General features: G+C 50.8%; 1 pseudogene across 1 annotated transcript; it reads right to left on the bottom strand.

Annotated features, from left to right (window-relative positions):
- Positions 1-1,741: 1,741 nt before the first annotated feature.
- LOC310918402 (olfactory receptor 14J1-like) lies at positions 1,742-2,776 on the bottom strand (annotated as a pseudogene). Its single transcript has one exon. The product of its transcript is annotated as an olfactory receptor 14J1-like (transcript).
- Between the last annotated feature and the right edge of the window lie 4,275 nt (positions 2,777-7,051).

The following is a 7,051-nucleotide window of genomic DNA, read 5'->3' as shown; positions in this document are numbered from 1 at the left end:
CTCACTTGACCAAGCATCAACGGAGTCACCTGTAAGGGAAGCCCTGTGAGTGTCCTGACTGTGGGAAGAGCATAATTTGAGTCTCCAACCTCATCCCCTATCAGAGGACTCACATTGGGAAGAACCCTGGTGACCCACATTCCCTGTGATCCATGCTGGGAGGAAACCTGTCCCTTTCCCTGCCCCTGGCAATGATGTGAGGTGGGATTGAAGAACGTCATGGTCTGGCCATGGCCCTGTCATTGTATTTGATCCCATATCAGGTCATTGCTGGGGTCAGGGAAGGGACTCTCTCTCTCCCCCAAGGAGAAGGGTGTCCTTCCCATGCAGGATAAAGTACGTTGCTGGGTGAGCCAGTTGGTAATTGGTTGTAATTTCCCTGTATATAGTTTGTGTTATCCCCTTCTCTTATCACTGTTGTTTCTGTTCCTGTTTGTTCCTTTTCTTGTTGCGGTGCCCAGTAAATTGTTCTTATCCAAGCCTGGAGTCTTTGCCTTTTTTACTTTCAGTGGGAGGCTGGAGGGCAGTGAGGGGCGGCACGGTTTTAGCGGGATCAGGAAATTGGGGAATCCCATTCCTAAAGCCCGGCCCGGGGAAACCGAGCATCACAGCTGGTGCCAGCCCTGGCTGCCCTGGCAACAGCCTTGGGAGCGGGTCCCTGGCTGGGGACTGTGGGAACCTCTTCCCTCTGGGGCCCAGGGACAGGACTGCAGGGAATGGCTGGAGCTGACTCGGGGCAGTTTTGGGTTGGATCTCAGGAAAAGGTTTTTCCCCCAGAGGCTGCTGGGCCACTCAACAGGCTGCACTGTTGCCCCTCAGTGTGAAATCCTCTTCACTGATCAACAGAACCATTATCAGGGAGCTCAGTAAAAGACAGCACAATAATCTAGTACAGGAGCCTCGTAGAGCTCCTTGAAAAATCCCTTAAATTCACAATAGATATTTCATGCAGACTGGCTCCAGGAGCCCCAAACTCTGTATTAAACACACAAAATCTGCGAAAAAACACCCAGATATGGTAGCAAACCTAAGGAGATTCTTGGAATTTCTGGGGGAAAAGTTGGGAAAAATGGCTGGGAATGACTAGTAAAAAAAAAATCTGTGGAAAATCTGGCTGTAAAATGGCCAAAATCTGCTCTAAAATTGCATGGGAAGTGGCCCAAGAGCCCCAAAATCTGCACCTAAACATACAAAATCTGCACTAAAATACCCAAAATCTGCACTTCAACACCCAAAAATGTCCCCAAGCTCTGGGAGATTCCTGGGATTTCTGGGGAAAAGCTAGAAAAAGGGTTGGGATACACAGAGAAAGAAATCCGAGGAAAATTGGAGCTACAATGGCCAAAATCTGCTCTAATCCATGTCACAGAGCCACAGAGCAGCTGTGATGTCACAAAGGGGCTGTGTGACAGCAGAGAGTGGGTTGTGTGAGGTCACAGATTGGGCTATGACATCACAGAGTTTGTTGTGTGAGGTCATTGAGCAGCTACAGCATCACAGGGGAGTGTGTGACATTGCAGAGCAGGATGTGACATTTTGCTGTGGCTATATGACATCATAGGGCTGTGAAGTCATAGATTGGGCTGTGACATTCCAGGGTGGCTGCATGACATCACTGAGTGAGTAGTGTGACATCATTGAATGGGTTGTGACATCACAGAGCTAGCTGTGACTTCATAGAAGGTGAGTCTGTGACATCAGAAAATGGGATGTGACATCACAAAGTAGTAACACGAGAAAAAGAAACAGGAAAGGTCCCAATGAAAAAATATACAAATAGGAAAAAATGTCTGAGACTGTGAAGAGTTGTATTCTGAAGCCTCTGGAGCAGGAAAGAGGGAGTTTATTGCTTCTGAAAAGATCCAGGCATCATTTTCCTCAGGGCATCCTTGAGCTCCTGGTTCCTCAGGCTGTAGATGAGGGGGTTCAGGGCTGGAGGCATCACTGAGTACAGAACTGACAGGGCCAGATTGAGGGATGGGGAGGAGATGGAGAGGGGCTTCAGATGGGCAAATAGGGCAGTGCTCACAAACAGGGAGACCACGGCCAGGTGAGGGAGGCAGGTGGAAAAGGCTTTGTGCCGTCCCTGCTCAGAGGGGATCCTCAGCACAACCCTGAAGATCTGCACATAGGAGAAAACAATGAACAGAAAACAGCCAAAAAATGGACAGGCACTAACAGCAATGAGCCCAAGTTCCCTGAGGTCGGAGTGTGAGCAGGAGAGCTTGAGGATCTGGGGGATTTCACAGAAGAACTGGCCCAGGGCATTGCCATGGCACAGGGGCAGGGAAAATGTATTGGCTGTGTGCAGCAGTGAATAGAGAAAGGCACTGGCCCAGGCAGCTGCTGCCATGTGGGCACAAGCTCTGCTGCCCAGGAGGGTCCCCTAGTGCAGGGGTTTGCAGATGGACACGTAGCGATCGTAGCACATGATGGTCAAGAGGGAAAATTCTGCTGTGATGAAAAACATAAAGAAAAAGAGCTGAGCAGCACATGCTGTGTAGGAGATGTTCCTGGTGTCCCAGAGGGAATTGTGCATGGCTTTGGGGACAGTGGTGCAGATGCAGCCCAGGTCACTGAGGGCCAGGTGGAGCAGGAAGAAGAACATGGGGCTGTGCAGGTGGTGGCCGCAGGCTGTGGCGCTGATGACGAGGCCGTTGGCCAGGAGGGCAGCCAGGGAGATGGCCAGGAAGAGGCAAAAGTGCAGGAGCTGCAGCTGCCTCGTGTCTGCCAATGGCAGCAGGAGGAAGTGGCTGATGGAGCTGCTGTTGGACATTTGCTGTGTGTGGCCCTGGGGACTTGTTCATGGGTAAAGGACAGTGACAAGTTAGGACAGGCTGCTTTAAGCCAAACACACACAAGATGGCGGATGGAGCTGAGGGAGACACACACAAGATGGCGGATGGGGCTGAGGCAGACACACACACGATGGCGGATGGGGCTGATGCGGGGCCTCCCAGCATGGTCTGCGGCCCCTGCCAGCCCAGCTCCAGCCCCGGAGCCGCGCGGGGCAGCAAGAGTCCTTCCCTTCAGCCCTTTGTTGAACAGGACATTAACAGACACCCGGGAAATGGGCACGATGTGGCACATTTGTTCTGTGCACACAAACATAGACCAGCCAGTTTGGAATGTCAGCTGGCAGTATTTTGATGTCAAGGCAATTCAAATTGGTGAAAATAGGAAAAAATCTCTGGAGACTGAACATTTTAAAATAAAGGCTTTTATTGTTTCTTCAAAAGAGGGCCAAAAGCATTTCCTGTGCAGATGGACTTTGTTTAGCATCAAGAAGCATCACAAGTGGTTTGGTCCAGGCAGGAGTCACAGTGACTGTGAGGGGATGAAAACGGAGATGGATCTGCTTGAGGCGGATGGTGCAGTGGCTGCTCACCCGCAATGTGTATCCCTCAGGGGACCTATTTCTTTAGAACACCATGAAGACTACAGAGAACTGAAATACAAACCAAAACTGCAGCAGGAAGCCCAGTGCACTTTAGGTTGTTCTCCATGAGACTCTTCAAGCTGAGCACGGCCATTCTGTTCAGCAGACGCACAGGCAGGGGCTCCTTGGAGCGCTGCTCTGGCACCCGTTCTTTGGAGTAGGGGATTGCAGGGAAAAACAAGAGAAGCCCATCCACTACTGAAGAGGAGCAGTCACTGACAGGAACCAGTGGGTTAAGAAATGTGAGGGGGAAAAAGGCAGAAATTGTGAGGTGACAAGTGTGAGAAATGGGAGTGGAAAAAGGAGAGAAGTGTGAGGGAAGAAAAGGGTAGGAAACCTGTGTGGGAAAGGGTGAGAAAACTGAGGGGAAAATGGTGAGAAATGTGAGTGAAAATAGGAGAAGAAGGTGAGACGAGGAAAAGGCAGGAAATACAATGGGAAAATTCTAAGAAATATGAGTGGGAAAGGGTGAAAAATATAGGGGGAAATGGAGAGAAATGTGAAGAGAAGAGAGTGAGAAACTTTACTGGCAGAGAGAGAGAAACAGGCAGCAAATGTGAGGGGAACATTGTGAGAATCCTGAGGGGAAAAGAGTGAGAAACCAGAGGGCAGAGAAAGGCAGAAAACAAGAGGGGGGAAAAAAAGGGTGGGAAGTCTGACAGGAAAAGTGTCAGAAAACAGGAGTGAAAAAAGGCCACAAAATGTGAGAGAAAATTATAAGGAACATGAGGGGGAAAGAATGATAAATGTGAGGGGAAAAGTATGAGAAATGTCAGAGGAAAAGTTTAGAATCATGAGGGCAAAAGTGAGAATCCTGAGGAGAAAACTTGGAGAAAAATGACTGAGGAAAGGAGAGAAACATGAGGGGAGAAAAGGGCAGGATATGTCAGGGAAAAATTGTGAGAAACATGAGGAAAAAAAGAGCAGGAAACAGTGGGAAGGTGGGGAAGTGTGAGAGGTCAAGTGTGAGGAAAAGGAGCTGAAAAGGGTGGGGAAAATGAGTAAAACTTGGCAGGCAAACATGAGAGGAAAACTGTGAGACTCAAGAGGGGGAAGGAGTGGAAATGTGAGAGGGAAAAGAGCAGGAAATGCGAAGAGAGAAAAGGAGAGAAGGCAGTATTGGCATAAGAGCTGAAATAATTCCTAAGACATTCCCCCATGCATTTGCCCATTGATTGCACAAGCCCAGGGCTTCTCTGTATGTCCGTCTCCACCTGTGCCTTGATTCCTGTTTGGGAGCAGTAGAAGTGGCAGGATGTGCCCAGCAGCAGGAGCTGCTCCAAGCTGGGAAGGCACCAGGTGGTGCTGATTTCCAGAGGCTTCTGTGTGCCAGGGGAGGCCAAGGCAGGAGTGGGTTGAAAGGTGCTGGTGCTGCTGCTCCTCTGTGCCAGAGAGTCCCGGCTGGGCAGGGCACGGCGCCCACTGCACTGCGGGCTCTTTCTCCTGCCACAGCTGGGCACAGCTGGCAACAAATCCCCATGACTTGTGGGGAAACCAAGGGCTTTGTGGAGGCTGCACTGCTCTGCACACACCCAGGCCAGCTGCAGCACAGAGCTTTGGCTCCCTGGTGCCAGCTCAGTGGGAGAAAGGAGGCATGACTTTATTTCAGTGCTGGGTGCATGGGGAATCACTTTTCTAACACAGGTGCTCACTCAGAAATCTCACCTATTAATTTGTAACCATGGAAAGAAGACCTACTCATTACTTTGCTGAAACTCACAGGGTAACATTCCCTCCAATTAGTTGACATATTTAAATCACTTCTCAGAAGTTCCTGACAGGAGAGTAGGGCTCTCTTGAGGTCTTTGGTGGTCATTTGGGGAACATCCCATTCCTCCAATTCTCCCCCGATGCTCAAGAGCCTCCTACAACCACTTTCTTCCCCTACCAGTAGTTTTCCAGCTTCCTTCTTAGGAGGACTACTCTATTCTCAAGGCTAAGGCAGCCACTTGCACACATCAGTCACTGTGCTGGGGGAATAGAGGGCTCAACACTGTCTGTTAATGCAAAGGCAATTCATGATTTGTTACAGTTCAACATTTTCTCAACACCTTCCTTCTCTGAGAATTGTTCACGAGCATTTCCTCAATTTACTGTGAAAGTGTTTTTGCTTTCTGAAGCCACATTGTGTCTTTCCTCCAGCAATTTAGAAAGAAAACCCAAATTGCCTCCTGAAACTCTTCTGCTCCCTTCCAAAACAGTTCACTGCTCAAGCACAAGGCATAGGCTCATCCCTGATTCCCTCAGTGAGATAGGAGGTAATATTTTGCTGCAGCCAAAAGATTACTAGAAAAAAGAATGAAAGTTGTTGGTCCTAGGTGTTGTTATTTAGGGTTTGTATTTGTTTTAGTTAATTTGTTGGGTGTTGCTGTGAGCTGGGAGAGGGGCCAGGTTGAAGACCAGACCAAAAGGGAAGTAGGATAAGAGGGAAGGGGTCAGAAAAGGAGACAGTGGGGAGAGAATATAAGTTCCCTAGTACCCAGCCAAAGGGAAAGGGGGCACGGTTCACCCTGGGCTGGGCAAGGCAATAAAAAGCAGCATTCTGTGTGAGTGTGTGTTGTGTGTGTGTTTGGCTCTTGGGAGAGCAAGATACACACCCAGCTCAGGTGAATCCTTACAAAGAAACAGTTCTCTTTGGCTTTGATGACTTTGTCCCTGGTTAATTTTAGCCAAGAGTTGGCTCCTTTCTAACGCCTCTCTCCCAGCAGCTCAGGGCTGTATGGCACAGTGCTTGCTGTGTGCCAGAGAGCACAAAGCAGGCCAACCTGGTGCCCCTGAATATTTCTGCAGACCACTGTGCATTTCACCCCTTGCTCTGGCTCAGTGCAGAACTCCAGGACTGCAGGTGCTTCCTCCCAGAGCTGTGTGAGGCCCTGGCTAGTGCAGATGTCAAGGGACAAGCTGTCCCTGCCTCCTGCTGGCCTCGGTTCCCCCGGCAGAAGCGCCATGCCTGAAGGACGCTGCCCTGTGCTGGAGCCTGCAGAGCAGCCCAGCTCCCTCCCCTGTGCCCAGAGTGCTGCACACACTGCTCACCTTTGCCAGGAGTCTCAGGGCAGCCAGCACAAGAGTAGGAATCCTCAGCCAGGCCTGCAGCCCTGGGCTGTGCTTTGCCTTTCTCTCCTCCTGTGCACACTCCAGACGGCCAATGCCACCAGTCTGTGCTGTGCCCAGCACGGCTACGCTTCCCCTTGGGAGTAGCCAGCTGCCAGCTGGGCTCTGAGAGCTCAGGATTGACCTGGTGCCACCAAGAGGCACCCAGGGCCGGGCTGCTGCCTCCTGCAGCTCCAAGGGCCTCCTTCCAGCCTGCCTCTGCCCAGGCTCAGGCTGCTCCGGGCTCTGCCAGGGCTCTGCTGGGGCTCCAGCCTGGCCAAGGCAAAGCCTGCTCTCACCTGGTGCCCGCTGACAGCTCTGCACCATCTCTGCACCTTTCCCAGCAGCCTCCCTGATCTTTCTGCTTTCTCACTTGAGAAAAACTCTCCTCCAGCCAAAGAAATTGCATTTAGGGATACAAATCCAAGTGGCAGGAACACAAATGCTCTCCAGTCAGAGCTCAAGGCCTGCACATCTGCACAGGGTGTTTGGGCTGACGCACTCCTCCTTTGCTTCTGCCTG

The sequence above is a fragment of the Zosterops lateralis genome, assembly GCF_965231275.1.
Source record: "Zosterops lateralis genome assembly, chromosome: 23".
Taxonomy (NCBI): Eukaryota; Metazoa; Chordata; class Aves; order Passeriformes; family Zosteropidae; genus Zosterops; species Zosterops lateralis.
The sequence above is the reverse complement of the archived record's forward strand: the minus strand, read 5'-3'. Positions and strand labels throughout refer to the sequence as shown.